The sequence below is a fragment of the Eptatretus burgeri genome, chromosome 13, assembly GCF_056783735.1.
Source record: "Eptatretus burgeri isolate ZD-2024b chromosome 13, Ebu_testis_v1, whole genome shotgun sequence".
NCBI classification, from domain to species: Eukaryota; Metazoa; Chordata; class Myxini; order Myxiniformes; family Myxinidae; genus Eptatretus; species Eptatretus burgeri.
In genome coordinates, this window is record NC_140973.1 from 48,541,266 (window position 1) to 48,562,196 (window position 20,931).

General features: G+C 43.0%; 1 long non-coding RNA gene across 1 annotated transcript in view; it reads left to right on the top strand.

Annotated features, from left to right (window-relative positions):
- Positions 1-3,599: 3,599 nt before the first annotated feature.
- LOC147014428 (uncharacterized) overlaps positions 3,600-20,931 on the top strand; it is a 29,184-nt gene continuing 11,852 nt past the window's right edge. The window contains exons 1-2 of the long non-coding RNA XR_015050760.1: positions 3,600-4,581; positions 12,311-12,411. This is a non-coding gene — a long non-coding RNA (uncharacterized LOC147014428). The remainder of the gene's footprint in view (positions 4,582-12,310; positions 12,412-20,931) is intronic.

The window sequence follows — 20,931 nt, forward strand, 5'->3', positions numbered from 1 at the left end:
CCCCCCTGTTCATTTCCATGTGCGCCGGGACCATCGGAAAGCAACAGTTTGCAAGCTGCAAGAACTACCCTGCTGGCAGCTACAACACGGGCCTGTACCAGCAGCCCATGCACCGTTGGTTGTTTGCGTTCATCCATCCATCCATTCATCTGCACCACGGGACTGCATTGAGCAGCCCGTGCACCCTTTTGTTGCTTGCGTCAGTGCCCGTTCAGTGTTCTGCAGGGACTGCCTTGCAGGCAGCCGCACCAGGAGACTGCGTTTGTGCAGCCCATGCACCGTTGTGGTTCACTGGGTTCATTTTAAAAGGGGGAGGCCTTGGACTGCGTGTGAGCAGCCGGCCACGTTCCCTGTCACCTGCATTGGTGAGCCAGAGACTGCATGCAAGCAGCATGGCTCCCTGCTAACTGCTTTCTCTTTGCAGAGTCCATTGATCCTGGGCCATGGTTTAGTGTAAAATTTGTAAGTTAAGGTTAAGATGTACTGTAAATATGAGTGCGCCCCCGGCATGTGTGTTTTAGCGCTGGCAATTTTATTCAAGTCGTCTGAGTGAGTGGGTTTATTTAGTTCATTACTCAGCCTGTAGGTTTATTTTTGGGACACGAATACCATGAATGTCACACTCAGGGATCCGAAGGTAAAACGTACGAGGGGAGAACTACACATGATGGCACACGAGAATTTGACGACTCAGGACGAGTCTGTAAAAAGGGGAGGGGGTAGTGTTACGGCTGTGGAAATTCGCAAAACACCATGAGGGGCCCGTAGGTGAGATATCTCTAAGTACATGTGTAGTTAGCCCAAACCCATTGTATATAGGGTATTAATGTGATTCATTCGGGCTGCGACGTTTTGAGTTAGGCGTTTTTCTTTTTCTATCTTTTATTTCAAACACACAACATTTCAACAACCACACCATCCCCATCACAACGCCAACCACACTGCAACCACGCCACCTCCACCATCTACGCTACCACATCTTCACCACTTGCCATTCAACAGGCTCCGTGTGGTTACGATCTCCGCGGAGGAGCAAACAAAAACCAACAAGGACGCTTGGTGGGCTTTTCCCGTCTGACTTCCCCACGCTTTGGAGTGGAGGAAGAGCGATGCAGGTCAAAGGTCAGAGGTCATGTGAAGGTGGGGCTTCTTTTTGGGGAAATAATTCCCTGGCTCCGAGCCAAAAAACTGACTCCCTCGGCCCCCGGACGGAGCGGGGTGGAGGGAAAGCGTGAGGGCACGCCCCCTTCGAGAAGCTTCTCCAAGAAGCTCGAAGGGAGGCGGGGCCGAAAACGGGGCGGGGCGGAAGGGCGGAATCCCACGCGATAAAAGACGGACACGGGCGGGCGCAAAAAAGCTCCCTGAGAGGCTCCCAAAAAGAAGGTTTCCTAAGAGGCTCCCTCTTGCACTTCTTCTTCCTCTTTATCTTGGCTGGTGGTTCGGTTGGTTGGTCATCAGGAAGAGGTCCCGCGCATTGGCGAGCGGGCCTGTCACAAAGGCACGGACGGGAGACGCGGCAGCGCCCGTTGCGAGGTGGACCTGTGCGTCCGGATGGGGAATGCCGGAGAGGGTTCGCCGGCCACGAGAGAGGTCTGGGCCAGGCGCGGCTACGCTGATGGTCACGGGAGAGGGACTCACCAGAGACAAAAGGGAAGTCGCGACTTTCTTTCTTTCTTTTCCTTGGGGTTTTGGTGTGAATGTCCGTGGGTGGCGCCAGTCTGGCTAAAGTAGAACTGTTTAAGTGTTGCCGTGTGTACGCGTATTCTGGTGTAGCTCTGCATCGTTGCTTTTATTGTTCTGGTTACTATATGTGCATTTTTATTGTGTATTGCTGTAAATACGTGCCTTGCGTGCTTGTCTGTGTGTGCGTGTGAATAAAATGCTTGCTTGTTAAACTGTGCCCGCTCTGCTTTGTCTCTTTTCCTCTTTTATTGACCCTCCATCCTGCTTCACGTAAAGGGTTCGTAGTGGGCTTAATACGCCCGGTAATTAATCGGAACCATCGAGGCCGATGATAACACTGCTCGGTTATCACTGTAGCACAGAACGGACCGCTTAAGCGGATCGTGTCCGGAGTCGGCCTGTGGCGTGGCACGATCGCCCGGTCAACCATCCGCGCAGGTACTTAGGTAGATCGAATTTGGCGAGCAACCCTATCCTGCGCGGGTGGGCAATTGGCACGGTCGTGGTGGGGTTAAACCCCCACCCGTGACGAGCTCCGGTGTTGTTCCGAGAGTGTCACGACTGAATTGTCCGTCCGGTGGGCGACGCGGTCGCGATTCGAGTGACGTGGCCATCCGCATGCCGGCGGGCGCGAATTCGCAACAATATTATCAAAGTTCAATGATCTCAGAATTTCATTCTCAATACTTAACAGGAACAAGGCAGTCAGATGATCTTGACTCGTCAATTGCGAAAAGCTTTTGACCCTTCTCAGAAGCGAGAATGAACGTTCCCAAACTACAATTACTGATCATCAGTGACACATACAGCCGGAATGCCGTTTCACCATTTGCGAAACATTCGATCATGTTGGATTCAATTATAATGCGGTACATCCAGACAGCTTGGCTTTCGTCATCTTCCTTCCTTCTCAATATTTGAGAAGGATTTAAAATCATCAAATTGCTGAAATTCCTTTGTGAAATCTATTGGTAGATCATCTGGGTTTGTGTAACACAGATTTTTTTTTTTAACGCGTTCACTCACTTGTGCATTGGACATATAAGGTGACACATTTATAAGAACACTAAAAGTTTTTTCAACATCCTCATATTTTTTTTATCCTGTGCTCTAATTCACTTTTCAATTTGTCAACGATAGTGGCTGAAGGTATTGTCTCTGAAATCCTCTTGGGCACCGAATGTGTGAGCAGTTGCAACATCACATGTCTTTCATTTCTTCTGGCGTTCGTTTGATTTGTGTTCTTCGTTATCGGTTCTTTCCATCTCCTGAGCCTCATACTCACTGAATGTGTATGTTGTAGAATGTCGAGGAATGGGGGTGAGCCAACTGCAGCTGGAGAAGTCAAATGACGCTGGTCCTGTTATTCATCAGAACCAGGTGCAGGCTGTGCAGCATGTTCACTTGTGCTGGTTGTCACCTCACTCTCCCAAACTTCTTTACCAGACTTGGACTTAGTCGTAAAAAAAAAAACTTAGAAGAGAGAGAATTCCCTCCAGTGCAGCATCTTGTCGTTTTCTTCTTTGTTCAGCCTCCTTCAACTTTTGCCACCCTCCTTTCTTCGACATGTTGTTGAATCAATGTATTCACACAGACAGTCTGAAAGGAAAACAAGTTAATTTAAACAACCTGAGCCATGGGTCAAAAACATAACAAAGGTACTCCAACCAATATATATATATATATATATATATATATATATATATATATATATATATATATATATATATATATATATATATATATATATATATATATATATATATATATATATATATACATAAGGTTACATTTTACTCTGAATTACAAATTTACCATTTTTGACAATACTGAAAAATGAAGGCAAAAAAAATCTCCAACCACTTCTGGAATTGCCAGAAATATTTATTGATTACATTTTTTTACTCCAGCTCGTTTAAAATTTACTCCAACCACTTTAGCAGGATACAAGGTTTATACACCCATGTAAACAACATTGAACAAAATTATTGACAATATTGTCAATAAAATTGAAGGGCCTAAAAAAATTGAGGGCCAAAGGCCTTATTTGCCTCTGGATTAATCCGGCCCAAAGTGGATCAGATATTACGTGGTGGAGGTATGTGCTCTATCGAGTGCCCTTCTCGTTTTTTTTTTTTCATGTTTTTCTTTTTTGTCCTTTGATGACTGTCGACTTATTTCAACTGTAATGTACTAATTAGTATCAGTGGCGCTTTTAATGTGAAGCCATCTTTGAAAATAACCCTTACATTTTGGTCCAATGATCAGTTCCAAGAAACGTGGAAACAAGTGGCAATGGCACTCTTAGTGGTGTAAGATGGATGGGGTGGCTTGCAGAAATACCATCATCATCCCTGCTTTGTTCGGATTGAGCAAACCTGTGTTTCGACCAAATTTGGTTCCTCTTAACCCTTCCCCTCCTTTGTGTTGGGGAGACTTTTTAAGCCTCTTTTTGCAATATAGAAATTCGGGGCTGCGTTGGCACAGCCCAGGGGCAGATTTTGGAAATTTTTTAATGGCCCTGGAAAAATATTCTGAAAGTGGCCCATGTGACCCATCTGATAGTACTCTTATAATGTCATTTTAATGAACCATATTCCTACATGCTGTAAGATTCCTCCCATGTGTGGTGCAGCGAGGTGGGTCACTCCCGGCATGGCCTCGGTGACTTTCCCAAGGTCTACGCTATACTCACATGGGCCACTTGGCTACCAGTGGTGTGAGAGCTTCTTCAACAGGGTGATGCCGGCCAGAGAAAAAAATTAACTCGCAGGGTCGGATGGCACCCAGAAGAAGGCAAGGAACTGAAGCAGTGGTGAATCAGGGTGAGGTCTTGTTGGCTGGATCAATCCCATCGAAGCCACACCACCTGGATACTTTTGGTGCCAACAGGTTCAGGTAATACACTGTACACCAATATACCTGCCTGTCGGGGGCCCAGACCAATTTTAAACACTGGAAAACAGACAGTGGTCCCTATTTCCCAAGAAGTATTTTTGCATGTATTTCCTGAACTTGTAGTTCCAAAAATTCATGACAATTAGTACTAAAAAGGATTGTCGTCAGTCTTAAATTCGAGCATGATATGATTATACACCTTAACCAGAATCTTAATTTTGTTCGATGAATATAACAAAATTAACCAGTGTTATTTTTGGTGTTTTTGTGGAACAGGATGGAGAAGGTAGGGAGAAGTGGGGGTGGTAATTGTAATAGTTCTTGTTCATTTGAAACTTTGCACGCATCCCCATGAAGACTGGTTGAGGATGTCACTGAAGTGTTGATCGAGAACATTGTTCTCCCTTAAATAAAAATCACAACACACACCACCTTGACAAAATACGCACATGCAATGTGTCTTAATGTTATATGCATTCCTGTGTAAGAAGCTTGTGGGTAAAAGTAAAGTTGAGCCTGAGCTTGTGATTATGATGGTCAAATGGCTGGAAGCACTCCTTTGATACGATCCAATTTTCAGAAAATTGTCTACTGACATTATCTTAGATTCAATTCCAATTGTCATTCTGAATTAATTTATAAATACAAAGAAATATGAGATATAAAATCCATTTTCTATCAAAGTGACAGGATTGCACAGAAGTAATATGCTTGGTGTTTGTCAGCCAAATATTTTAAGCCTGGTGTTTGGCAGGCAGAACATTGTATTGATGAGTACTCTGACTCTAAAATGGACGTTGAGCTGTATACCTGTCTGCCAGCATGACTGTTTGCTGGTTGACATTAAAGGTGTTTTCCATGAGTGTAAGTAAGCAAGTTATTGTCAGCAACATGGCCAAATTCTAAATTGCTGCCCGAACTAGGCCTGTAGATGGGTGGGAAACATTATTTGGGAAGCACCGAATGAAATGCCGACATGGTGCCCCAATGATCTGTGAAGTCATATGACAGGTGACGATGGTGATGATGACAATTTCCGTTAAATATATTTTTGTTTTATAATCCACCTCCTCTCTTCCAGTACCCTCCTCCCTGGTTTTCAATCCTCCAGGAGGTATCACAGGATGATGTGATTGAGTTGTGTACTTTATACACCTGACTGTGTGGTGCCTTTGGTAGTTGTAAAAACTCATTCAATTAAGGGTTCTCACCTTTGATACATGCAAAATATATCATAATGTCGCGTCAGAGGCGTTCGTTAACACTGACCCCTCTGAGCACGGGTGATAGTATCCCTACGGATTCCAAAACGGTGTTTCAGTTTATTGCTCTCAATCTTACTGCAATCCCTCAAGGCTATACCTGAAGGATCACCCAAATGCTATCTCTCAAGGATCATCCAAATGGCAGCCAAACCTGGTGCTTAAACGTACACGAGGAAAAAGGCCAGAAAATAGCTCTAATAATAAAAACGGGTTTAATGCAAAAATAAATACGGGGATAGCGATAGACAACAGGCCATCAATGAAATGGATGAACCAAGTGGTTGACAGACACAAGTATGGATGAGGGGGCATGCAAACTTATGCAAATTACCAAAATAACCCACTATGGCACCAAAAAGGAAAACCGCATGACAATGGGGATTGAGAGAAGGCTTGAGCAAAGCATGAGCTGGTTTTAGGTCCAGTATGGCCCGGGCAGCCTGGTGCGGCATGGGGCAGGAGGCTGGCAATGAAGAGAGATGGCGATGGAGAGAGGGACATTGCCTCTCTAAGGTTCCAGCTCCAACTGCCACACGCAGTGTGGCTATGACCCTCGTAAACTTTGGAACAGCCTTCATGTGCTCTGGGTCCCTTTTATTGGTCGCTCATTGGTGATGGGAGACACCTTTGTTTGGTCCATCCAGCACTGTGGGGGCTTGCCCTAGAAAAAGTGCTCCGCCCTCAGCCAGAGCTCTACAGCCAACCTTGCCACCATGGCCCGCGATGTGCTGACCAAACAGTGCATAATGTTACCTTTAAAAGCGTACAGCACATTTTGGTGCTTTCCTGCCCAAGTCCTCACAGGATCCCGCTTGTAAACAGCAAGTTTTGCACAACAAACTCACTCTGTGTTGTCCTAAAGTTAAGATGAGAGATGTGAGTGGGTCTTCCCAGGTGAGAAATGTGGGTGGGTTTTTCTTTATTTATATATTGACTGCTTTTGACGTTTGTACGTGGTATATGCTTGAGAGCCTCATTGGTTGGAATTGCTGTCGATGCTATGGCTGATGATTCGCCAATTAGTGATGAAACCGGTCCAGTAACTAAGGGGAGTGTATAGCAATGGGATTGTCGTGTGTGTACTATGTGTGAACGTCTTTATAGTTGTTAAGGAACTCTGGGAAGGGTTCAAAACAGCGCTTAGCAGTTACCTTGCACAAGTTTTCTTGGGTTGCTTTATGCAGCTAATTTGGCTAGAGGAGCATGGGAGGGGTCAATCATTTATATAATCCTAGCCACCAGGGCAAAGTCAATTAGGTGAGAGCTGATTGGCTAGTCCCTCCATTCGCAGGTGAGAGATGTGGGTGCGTCTTTCTTTATATACGTATATAAATATATATATAGAACATATGTATGTACACAATATATATATATATATATATATATATATATATATATATATATATATATATATATATATATGTACACTACTTGGCCAAAAGTATGTGGACACCTGCTCATCCATCATCTCATTCCAAAATCATGGGTATATGAAGTTGGTCCCCCCTTTGATGCTAATAACAGCCTACACTCTTCTGGGAAGGCTTTCCAATGGATGTTGGAACATTGCTGCGGGTATTTACTTCCACATTCAGCCAGAAGAGCGTTAGTGAGATCCGGCACTGATGTTAAGTGATTAGGTCTGGCTCGCAATATATATATATATATATATATATATATATATATATATATATATATATATATATATATATATATATATATATATATATGTATATATATATATATGTATATATATATATATATATATATATATATATATATATATATATATATATATATACATACATACATATATATACATATATATATATACAGTGCTCAGCAAAAATGAGTACACCCCGACAGATTTGTCAGAAAACCTTAAGTTTCCTTTCAGAATCCACATTTTCTATGGGATACTATACTCCAAAATACTCCCACAAATCTGGGCCATTGATTGCAAACAAGATTTATAAATTTGCACACACAAAAAAGGAATTTTCCGAACTAAGTCATTAAAGACCATGTTGCAAAAATGAGTACACCCCAATGAAAGTCTTAGGAGCAAAGCTAAATTTTAGACTACAAAATTCTAATTAACAATAATTCAACCACAGGTGAGTCTAATTATTCATTAAACAGGTGTCCAGCAGACAGTTGATGATAAAAGGGTGTTACTTAACAAAGAAAACCCCTTCCCATTTCGTGCTGTCAGCAATGGCACCACATGGAAGATGAATGTCACAAGACCTGAGAAAGAAAATAATTTCTTTACACAAGGAAGCTGAAGGCTACAAGAAGATCAGCAAAGCTTTACTCATCAGACAGAATACAGTAGCAAAGGTGATACAAAAATTTAACAAATATGGAACTGCAACCATCTCACAGACGTACAAGCCGTCCACGGAAGTCAATACCTCGACAGCAGCGTCTTCTGATGAGAAGGGCTGAAGAAAATCGCCATGCAAGTTCTCTGCACTGAGCTAAAGAAGTAGAAAGCCAAACTGGGGTGACTGTTTCCCATGACACAATACGGCATACACTGCAGAGAAATGGCATGCATGGGTGTCTTCCACGAAGGAAGCCTCTCCTAAAGCCCATGCACAAAAAAGCCCGCCTAGGATTTGCCAGGGCCCATGCTAAAAAGGATGAAGACTACTGGGACTCCATACTCTGGAGTGATGAGACCGAGATAAATGTTTTTGGAACTGATGGCTTCAAAACTGTATGGCGTCGCAAAGGTGAGGAGTACAAAGAAAAATGCATGGTGCCTACAGTGAAACATGGTGGTGGCAGTGTCCTTATGTGGGGCTGCATGAGTGCTGCTGGTGTCGGGGAGCTGCATTTCATTGACCGTATCATGAATTCACAGATGTACTGCTCTATATTGAAAGAGAAGATGCTACCATCACTCCGTGCCCTTGGTCGTCATGCACTTTTCCAACATGACAATGATCCAAAACACACATCTAAGGCCACTGTTGCATTTCTGAAGAAGAACAGGGTCAAAGTGATTCAGTGGCCAAGTATGTCTCCTGATCTGAACCCAATCGAGCACCTATGGGGAATTCTGAAGAGACAAGTTGAGCATCAGTTTCCATCCAGCATCCAGGCTCTAAAACAGGTCGTTCTTGAAGAATGGAAAAAGATAGATGTTGCAATATGTCGCCAACTTGTTCATTCCATGCCAAGAAGACTTGGTGCTGTCCTTCAAAATCATGGAGGTCATACAAAATACGAGATGTAGTAGTTTTTGTTGTGGGGTGTATTCATTTTTTCATCAACTAATTTGAGTAAAACTGAAGATTTTGTAATTTTAGTTATATTATTAATCTTACTTTCATGTTATGAGTTAAACAAATGTTCTATAAAACTCAATTTTGTCCAAATTTTGGAAATTATTCTTGTGTTCATTGAGATATTGATTAAAATCTTACTTTTCAAAGGGGGTGTATTCATTTATGCTGAGCACTGTATATATTACCTTTGGAATTATGCATCACAACATTTTTTGGCCATGTACTGTAGATGTGTATGTGTTGCGATGACGAATCAAAACTGATATCCCAAAGTGAAACGAATGTGGAAAAGTGAAACCGCAATGATTGATCTATGGATCATCGAATGGGAAACCAGAATGAAATGCTATGAGAAATACTGAATCTAAATTGCCAAAAGCAAAGCTATGGGGAGTTTCGAGAGAGGTGGCAAGTTGGGGACTGAAGAAGCGATGTGGAGAGGGATAGGTGCTTGTTGGTGGTTGGCTGGCATGGAAAGAACTTTGATGATCTTCCATTAGGTGGTAGGACCAAAACGTTTCTAAGTTAGTTTCCCATAACTAATTTATATACTAGTTTTATTAGCCTAAATTTGTTTCATAATATCACCCTCATTCCCAAGTCGTACTTCGGAGGTACAACAAGCATGGATTGGAAATCTTTGCTGGTGGAATGGAACGAGGTTGCCAAGGTTACTAGCTCCACCTACTGCAATATCTACACACTGAATATTTACACTGAATTCCCTTTTCTGCCAATACACACTCATTTGAGGTGAGACATCAACGAGCCTGTTGGTCTATATATATATATATATATATATATATATATATATATATATATATATATATATATATATATATATATATATATATATATATATATATATATATATATTCTAATAAATATAATGATATATATATATATAATCTAATAAATATAATGATATATATATATAATCTAATAAATATAATGATATATTTATTGGATTATTATTTATTTTCATTTTTTAATTATGTAAAATTGAAAAGAAATGTGATGTAATTTCAGGTTCAGAATTAAAAAATTTCAATGTCTTGGAAACTGCACATTGATCCATAAATAATGCTCATTTAATCACATATAAACAAAATATTTGTTTGAACACGTGCATATAAAGCTACTTCAAAAACAAAACGACATGAGTAAAAATGATATTAGAAATCCTTCAAAACTTCAGCAGCTACCCTGATCTGCATTTTCTCAGTCAGCTCAGTTATCCTCGACTGATTTAGTGATGGAGCAGGCACAGCGCAGGTCATGCTACGGCACAAGATGATTTCTTGCTCTGATCTTGATTACAACCTGACCTGAACATGCTGCCTCTCAAAGCTATGTCGTTGGAAAAGGAAGCAGGGCTTCATCTGCCTCGTGAGACAGAACAGCTTTATCCTGCAGCTGCGCCCAGATCTGTGACCAAGAAACTTGAGAAAATTTCTCTTGCAGCATTTGTTTTTCCTGGAGATCAAGGATTTCTTCCTTGCCAAGTGTTCTTGGAAAAGCCAAGTGTTTCCCAAGTGTTTTTGATGGATAGCTCTGCAGTGTCTTCAATACATTTATTCAGCCCAGGAAATGCTGCAATTTTTGCCTTTGACATATTTTCCGACCAAAGAGCTAATTTCCTTTTAAATGAAGCGATATTCTTACGCATATCAACAATGGCCTGATTTCACACCTGCATTTCAGTGTTTAACTCGGTCAAATGCTGAAAAAGTGTTCAACTTTACCAGCCAGGCTTCTTCCTTGAAGTGTTCAGCTAACGAGTGATCTTTCTCTCTCTCAGAAAAAGTCAATTTCCGCTCTGAGCCACATAACACATGAAATGATTTTTCCACGAGACAGCCAGCAGACTTCTGAGCCATAGATCAAGTTCTGCTGCTCTGATCCCATTTTTTTGCACATAACACAAAACAGTCGAAAATTCGTTGCCCTCACCTTGATGAAGTTCACAATTTGGATAGCATCCTTCAGAACTGAGTGATGCTGTTTTTAGTCTAGAAGAGTGTCACAGTCACCCTCCCCACTCACAAAACCAGTGAGGGGTGTCTGTTTAGTCGCCGACAACCCGATCATGCGGCAGGTAGCACTGGGTTACATGTTTCCAGTGGCAGTCCCAATATATTGTGATATGTGGTCAATTCGTTGTTTGATGCTATTGTCAGAGAGCTGGACTGGTTTAAGCTTCTTGGCAATCTCATCTCCACAGATAGTCCTGACCATTGCAAAGGTCGCTGGTTTAACAAGTTCTTCACTAATATTATGAGGCTTCTTGCAACATGTATTCCTTCAGGTGACCACAAACTATGCCTTCATAACTTTTTTTTTTTAAACAAATAAGCAGTCATTGAATTTGATGTAGCATCATGTCTCATATGTTTCACATTTGCCTCTTTCTCCTTCTTCCTCAAAGATTCATGGCACGTGTAAATCATTGAAGAACTAATGTAGACTGCCAGGGTGTATCGCCCATGATAGAGATGCCAGAGGTCACCAGCACAGTAATACTCTGTAAAACATAACATTGCGTACCAACACCCATCGTAGATAGGCAGCGTTAGTAAGTCACTGAGAAAGCAGTGTTGATTCCACCACAGTTGAATACAAAAAAAGCTGATGTGGTACCACTGTGTCCATCACGCTTTACGTCTTGCACTAGGCTAGGCCGACATGGATGTACACATCATCCCAGTGTCCAGCATTCAATCTGTCTTGTCATTTTTCTTTTTTATTCGAATTTTTTTTCTGATTATCCTTTAAAACTCTACTGATTAACCCCCCATGACCCTGATTTTGGATGCAACTTGCAGTTGGGAAGCTATGGTGTAGGGAGAAGTGAATTCTTACAAAAACAATTGTGGGGCTCTCTTGCCTGCACCTGGATAGGGTTGAGGGTCGAGAAGTAGCAGACAAGCAGCTGAAACCCAAATGCTATCCAAGTTCCTCCTGATGACCCTATCTTTACTCTTTGCTTATTCAGGTTCCTTCTGATGACTCCAATGCAGTATTTGGTCTTTCAATTGATTTTGCATGCATGATTTGTGTTACAGTGCTCTTGGTAAATGTATGAGGAAGAACCTTGATGTACATGGTAAATTTTAATATTGTCTTTGGGAATGAAGTGTGCTGTGTACTGTGCCTTTTTTGCAGTGATGCCCATGGTTGTGAGCACATCTGTTGTTGCTGCTACCTGACCTCACCAGAATCTGCAGCTCTGTTATCTGGCTGACTCTACCTACTACCATGGCAAGGTTACTTTTATTTAGTGTTTTTCTATATTTTTTTCGAAAAATGGTGTGCTTTGATTCATTTATTATTCACTTGGAAGCTGTCGCTTGGCATTTTATAACTTTAACACTTATACTGGTGATTTGCTCCCAGGGATGTAATAATACATAGGATCACCCTGTACAATTGAAAAACTTTTAATTTTTCCCAACTTTCCATATCACAGTATGAAATTTGTTCCATCGATTCCACCATAATTACTTGTGGGTGTGTTGTACGAGTCGCCAATAATATAGGTGGGTTTGATCTCCCATAGAATGCATTTCCTGCCATTTTATGTCGATTTCTGCAATTAAAATATTTATTGTGGAACTGCGAGATTGGTTATAAAATCAACCCAGATGATTAAACACATTCCTTACCCATCCATAGTTTTGAGACAGGAATATTAAGCACATGGCTCAAACACTTATCATCCCATGTCACTTCTTTGTAAATATAGACAGGCTGATTCAGCATTGTCCATTCTTTTATTTTATTTTATAAAACATTTGAAAACGAGAAGGGCACGCGATAGAGCAGATACCTCCACCATGCAATGCCTGATCCAGTAGAACATATCAGGCCCAATAAATTTTTCAAATATCGTGCTATAGAATTTTGTTGAAAATCCACAAAATTGAAAATGCCAGAGAGGCAGAGTACAAAAAAAAATGTCATTCCTCTCTGCATATGTGCAATCAGGATGAATTCAGAGCCAACGTACTGCTAAACTACAGATTTGTTTTCTGATTCATGGTCAAAATGTAACATTCAATTGAAGTTGTTCTTTGATCATCAACTGACATTTGTGGATGGACGACAGATGGACAGAAGTTAACCTATTGCTTAACCCCACTCTTTGCTTCGCATGTGTGGGATAATAATGTTGTGGAGCTGGGTATCGGTTGCGAGCATGACCGCTAGGTGGGGCGGTAGGGTCGACTCTACCGAACACCCGGAATCTAGATCGTTCCTTTCGGAAAACTCTGAGGGTACGGGTCCCTTACCGGACCGTGAATCGTCAATTCCACCACATGGTACAGGGTTATTTGCCAATCTTCAAAATACCTAGAGATCCACGTGGAGAGTTACCGAGTATTCACACCCTCGACGGCCCTCGTACGAGTTGAGCCGGTAGCGTGCCCGACCCATGCGCAGCCCGAGCGGATGGTTGCCGAAGTCCCGTCGGTCCAAATGTACATTTACAGCGGCAACAGCCTTTATAATTCACCAACACGCGCCATGCGAAGCCAATGGAAGAAACACAGAAACAAGCTGATACATTTAACAAATGTATTTATTTATAATGGGGGAAAGGGGGGAGCACGGAAGAAGCAGAGTTATCCGACTATAGAGATGCAAGTATGTACAACAAAGAGCACTTAAATAATTTCTACTTACAGACGGGCCTACCGACAGACACACACACACACACACACACACACACACACACACACACACACACACACACACACACACACACACACACACACACACACACACACACACACACACACACACACAGATTCCCAGAAGGACATGGACCTGTCCACCTCGTGTGGTTCGGCTGACACGGGTGAACCAGGCCTGAGTCGAGATGTGATGATAGAATCCAGAGCTCCCTTCAGCGCTCGTCCCGGCAACCAAAACTCTCCTCTGTATCGCAAACTGTCGAGAGGCAGGAGGTTTCTCTGCCACTTCTCCAAGTCTGAGTTGAACGTCAAAGTGAGGGCTGATAACTCCACACTTGTTCAACCTGCCCGTCAGATTGACCACAACCTTGCCTGCTCGATGGTCATCAACTATCTCAAAAACTCTCTCGTTCAGGCCTAAGTCACATTTGCCACGGCGGCCGTGGGGTCTCCAAAATCTACAGCCACTAGCAATTATACGGCGGCCGCAGTATTTCCACGGTCACACAATGTAGCAGTCACATATGTTTTTTATTTTTCGGGGAGCCGCACAGCATATTTAGAAATTGTGGAGACCGAAAACGTGGGTGTGCCGTACGGTCTTTGATTTTATGTCGCACGGTGACCTTATGGCGTCCCTGCAGCGGCCATAGAATTTTCAAGGCAGACACAAGGTAGCCTCAAGGTGCCTGCAAGGCGACCGCAGGGGGCCCCTAAGGCGAACGTGCGGCCAGACGGAAGGTAATGAGTGGGTATATATAACTTATTTTTTTACTGAAATAAAAATATAACAGTTCGGAATATACCAGTACGTGGTGCCCCCAGAATCCGAATTGAATTCGTTCCAGGAGGCTGTTCGGATTGCAAAAAGTTCGATTCCCAAACTATTTTCCCAATAAGAAATAATGGAAAGTGAATTAATCTGTTCCTGGACCCAAAGAAAACCCACTTTCAAGACACTTTCAACTGAAATTCCCCATGTTTAAGGTAAAATAAGATGAGTAAATGACCTTCGGTGGCGGTGTATTGTATGTAAACTGGTACAATCACCACATCCAAACGTTCACACAGGCTCGAGCTCCATCCTGGGTTCCGATCGCTCGCGCACTCTGCGAGCGCTGCCCCCAGGGCAGCTCATCAAACATGATGCCCCCAGAACCACAATCACTTTCATCAAACGCATCGGGCTGAGGTAATCATGGATATTCCAAATTACAACCGGTTTTTCAGTGAAATTAAATCCTTGCCCGACAGTCCGTCACACCACGTGATCGGATTGCTTTTTTGTTATTGATTAAAACACAAGATGAGTAAAAAAAAAAAAAACAGCACAAATCAAGGTGAAAACACGAGGTAAAGTAGCGATCGAAACACGAGAGATGCTTTCACGAGGACTTTCACCGACGAACTGAATGAACAAAGCGCGAAGATGCCGCTCTAACAGGTGGGGGAGACACGTGAACAAACATGAACGCTTCGTTGTGTTCGGTTTTTTAAAATGTATTCGGTTTTAGGGCAAAATTCATTTTTCTTTGATAAGAGACTATGGCAGCCGCACGAATAACGCAAGCCCACCGTACGCCCTACGTATGGTCGACGTGGAACACAACTACGTCACAACTACGGCATGTCGAATTGCTATGGCCAACGTAGAAATGAAAAAAGTTATAACTCCGCGTTATAATTCCACGGCGACCCCTACGGCCTGTAAAAGATAGCCAAATGGCATAAGGCCACCCTGAGGCCGCCGCACGTTTCTGTCAATTCAGAGGGCGTACGGCCACCGTATCCTCGCCGTAGAGCAAATGTGACTTAGGCCTCACTGACAGAGAGATGGCGCGCAACTGACTTGCGGTTCTTGTGGAGGAAGGATCTCTCCTCGTCCGATCGCACCACAACTGAGTAGCCCTTTATAGAGAGAGTAGCGACATAGAGGGTCTGGAAAAAAATCTAGTCACGTGATTGCGTGGAGCCATTTTGAGTCCATCGCGGACAGGATCGGATGCATATCGGTCAGCGTTTTAACGTTCCCGCTGTACACTGCGTTCTCATTCGTGTTTTACATCAATTTTACGACAAAATGAACAGGTTGTTGCGCCTTTGGGTGCACAAATAGAACGGTGAAGGGATTCAAGATGTATAGATTTCCATCAGATGCTAAAAGACGGAAAATCTGGGAGAACAGAGTCAGTCGTGTTTGATGGAAAGCAACTTCTTCGTCAGTTCTCTGTCAGGTCAGTGTGATGGTGGTCATGGTCCCATATGCGTATATTTGTGTGCTGCGAGTGAAACTGGCCTTTGCTTTGGCTTTCCAGGCTTATCTATTGCTCGTGGATTAATTAGCACTTGAAGGGGAAAGCATCTTTATTTAAAATTAAGTTTGAGTTAGAGTCTTCGAGCTATATCAATTAATATAGGGTCTAGATCATGTCTCCAAAGTCAAAGTCAAACTAAAGTCAAAACAAAGACGAATGAACGGAGAACGGATCCGGGCTAACTCGGCCCACGGGCTAACACGGCCCACTCTTCAAAAGGCAGGGTTAGGGTCAACACTAACCCTAATTCTGACCCTAAACCTGACCCTAAACCTAAATCGAACCCTAACCCTAAACCCTAACCCTAGCTTTTAAGAGTAGGTTATACCAAAGATTTAAAATCTATTGGTGTGGGTGTAGACTGCCAGATCTCAGGATACTCAAGGCCCTGTCACACCTTGATGTTTTAGCCAGCGTATGGCAAGGTATCAAAATGTATGTAAAACGCTGGCGTACGCTGAACTATTGATGTTTTTTCCTCCAGTTTTGGACGTATGCATCACGTATTAGTAACGTATATAGAACGTTTCGATAACATATACTGTAGATAACTTGTATCAAAGAATGCTGAGCGTGTGGTCAGCGTTCACAACCTATGCCCAACGATAGTCTAACTTATGCATAGCGTGCGGCAGCGTATCGCCGACGATCACGTGGCGTAGGCTATTAATAGGCTGCGGCTCGACGATTCAAATCATAACAGCACTAGACATCGAAGTGTCAAGCCGCTGTCACACCTTGACGTTTTAGCCAGTGTATGCCGACGTATGAAAAATTTGCCGAATACGCTGGCACACGTCGAATACGTTATGGGTAAGTTTTGTATACGTTAAGAGCATGCTGAAGCACGCTGGCATACGTCGTAGTACGCCGAGTACGTCGACAAATTTTCATCATGTTGAAAATTTTTCGACGTATGCCAGCGTATGACAAACGTTCCGCATACGCTGGCCATAAGTTGTAGGCACGTTACGCGATCATTGATACACGTTACTTGTAAGTTACTCATAAGTCGAAACACGTCGAGGTAATGGTTAGCGTCAGTGTTCCAGACTCCCTCGTTTTTTTTTCTTTTTTTTTTTCTTCGGTATGACGGTGTACAGTGTACAGTGCGATTATGATTTAAATCTTTGAGCGGCAGCCTATTAATTATATTATATTATAACCGCACTAGAAATTGAAGTGTCAACATCACGTCATACTGAAGAAGAAGAAAGAAAGAAAGAAAAAACAAACAAACAAACAAAAAAAAACCAGGGAGTCTGGAACACTGACGCTAACCATTACCTCGACGTGTTTCGACTTATGAGTAACTTACAAGTAACGTGTGTCGACGTGTGTCAACGATCGTGTAATGTGCCTATAACTTATGGCCAGCATATGCGGAACGTGTGAGTCATACGTCAAAAAATTTCAAGCATGGAAAATTTGTCTAACAGCTCGGTGTACTACGACGTATGCCAGCGTACTACGACGTATGCCAGCATACTACGACGTATACAAAACTTACCCATACGTATTCGATGTGTGCCAGCGTTTTAGACAAATTTTTCATACGTCGGCATACGCTGGCTAAATCGGTCAAGGTGTGACAGGGCCTTAAATAGGTCGACACCCCATGGAAGCATAGAAGGGAGCCCATCTAACTTCTGAGTGTAGAATGGTTGAGACTGGCTTTTGTATATGTATTAGAGTGTGTGTGTGTGTGTGTGTGTGTGTGTGTGTGTGTGTGTGTGTGTGTGTGTGTGTGTGTGTGTGTGTGTGTGTGTGTGTGTGTGTGTATGAGGGGGCCAGGTGGGGTGGGATTAATATATGATGGCAACATGCAGCAAAGTTTAGAACTTCAGATTAATAATTTAAATATGAAAATTAAACAAACACAAATTTATACCCATACACGATAAACAAGGTCAAACAACTGCAGAAATACAAAGATAAATCTTAACATTGTATTGTACATGTACATGTACATGTATAAGCATGGAGGTGAGAGTTCGAGTCTCGCTTTCGCCTCCCTGAAATTAAAATTAGGCTGAAATAAGCAGCACGTGTACTTGTCTAGTTCATTCCTTCTTTGTCATGGTTCTAAATATCTGTGACTGTAAAATCACAACCAGCTCTGTGGATGTCTTCTTTATCATATGGCTCTTAGTTGTCATAAATCTTCTATTTTGTCATCTTCACATAATTTGTTCATTATCAACATGGAAAAGACCATTCCCATCTCTCATACATCGAGAACATAATGGAATACACGGTTCAATACACTAGCGCCATACAGCGGCTCCACACGCGCACCGCACTGAATGGACTCAAAATGGTGTCAAATCGTTAGTTGTCACTACTCTCTCTCTATAAAGGCACTCTAGCCGCAACGTTATTCACCCCCGTCCGGGGGGGGGGGGCGCCTCCTCCCTCCCCGCTTTCCCTCACTGGACGGTTTTGGCGTGCAAAAATGCGCTCGTCGCCCTGTCATTGGCCAAAACAAGTGGCAAGTCCGTCAATTGGCCTGGGGGCGTGGTGACGTCACGCGGACCACCTTTCTCATCGTTGCAGGGTCTGATTGGCTGAGCGGTGGCCATCTCACTCGTAGCACGCTGATCGGTCGAGGGCCGCCGCGAGGCTCCTCCTTGAACTCCGCCCACCATGGTGTCGGCCAGAGCGAGGTGAAGGTGAGGGTGATGCTGGCATTGTTGTAGTTGATGTTGGTGGTGTAAAAATAAAAGAAAACCCTGACTATAAAAGTAACTTCGCAGCGCATGTACATTTAATTACCCATTAGTCACGGGATGGGGACCCTAACTAAAAACACATACTTACCGATATAACTGTTCTCTAGGACCTGTATGTTGAGTGCTTATGGCTTCCAGATTCGTAACAACAACTCCGGATATGACGTAATAGAAGACCTCTCTCTCTCTCTCTCTCTCTCTCTCTCTCTCTCTCTCTCTCTCTCTCTCTCTCTCTCTCTCTCTCTCTCTCTCTCTCTCTCTCTCTCTCTCTCTCTCTCTCTCTCTCTCTCTCTCTCTCTCTCTCTCTCTCTCTCTCTCTCTCTCTCTCTCTCTCTCTCTCTCTCTCTCTCTCTCTCTCTCTCTCTCTCTCTCTCTCTCTCTCTCTCTCTCTCTCTCTCTCTCTCTCTCTCTCTCTCTCTCTCTCTCTCTCTCTCTCTCTCTCTCTCTCTCTCTCTCTCTCTCTCTCTCTCTCTCTCATATATACAGGAAGTGCAGGACTGGGTGGCAGTGTGACTGTTAGTTGGTGAGGCGATTCGTAAAATGGTGATTAATTCGATATCTTCTGAGCTGTTCATGTTAAACATTTCGTTTTAACTTGTTGTAAATACCAAACAAATAGAGATACAGGTGTTGTGGGTATGGATTGTCCTTATTACCTCTGCCACCGCAGGTGGACGGAGATCCAAATTCGACCTATTAGTGGGATCCTAAACGTAATCTGTTCAGCCTGGCGGAGGTATGTGCTCTATCGAGTGCCGTTCTAGTTCCGATATATATTTGTATAATTGTAGTTGTTGTGGTCCAGCATTGAGATGTAATTTCGGACATGTTGGTGTTGGCTTAGGTTAGCTAACATTATGTCATGTGTGTCTTACAAAGTATGTCACTTAGGTTGTGGAATTGGTATCAAGTTACAGTTTATTTTAAGCAATTACAAACACGTAGCTGTTAAACCAGCTCACCTGTTATTGTGCATCTGCTCATGTGTAAAACGCCATATTGTATACCGAACGGATCAATAATATAAACCACATGAGAGTTTATTATGACTGTAAACCATTTGCTGTAAGCTGACACTGAGGTTTGTCCATTTCCTACATTGTTATATCCGATATACATTGTATTATTTTATGGCATGTAGTAACAATGTCCGTCAAATAATGGGCACGCCAGACAGCCCCGTTTTTGATGAACTTGTTCAACCTCAAGAATCGGCATCAATTGTTAGTAGGAATACTGCTATCAGTAATAAATAATAAATAAAATAAATAGTCATAAATAATAAATAAATATCAGTAATAATAAAGCATCGGTGATGGGTGGCAATGACGAGTCGTTACAAAGGCCTTGTGAGTTTTCGAGATAAGAAATGCTGGAAGTGCTGTGTGGTTTATACAGGTTGATATCCATACTACAGAGATACAACCTGTATAGTCTGACGTTTCCGTCCATCCTGTGTGAATAACGTTTTAGTCGTGGCAAGCCACATCATGCAAGTTATTTGTTTAATGTCGCACAATAGCATGTATGAGTGTTATGGGAGTTCATGATATTGCTGTTGTAAATTGTTTCATGAAATGGCTTTATTGATTATTACTGTCTTGAAATGATTATAATCTGTCATTGTGTATCTTTCAGATATCCAATATATTGTTGCGGTTTTCGCGCCCGCCGGCGTGCGAACGGCCACGTAACTCGAATCGCGGCACGTCGCCCACCGGACGGACAATCCAGTCGTGACCCTCTCGGACTAACGCCGGGAACCAGTCACGGGTGGACCTTTCGGTCTCACCGCGATCGAGCCAATCAGCCCCCGCGTGGGATAGGGTTGCTCGCCAAATTCGACCTACCTAAGTACCCACGCGGAGGGTAGACCGGGCGATCGCACCTCGCCGCAGGTCGACTTCGGACACGGGCCATAGCGACCCGTTCCGTACTATCAGAATAACCGAGCGGTGTTATCGTCGACCTCGACGGTTCGATTAATTATCGGGCGTGTTATTCAGCCCACTACCAACCCTTTACGTGAAGCAAGATGGGGA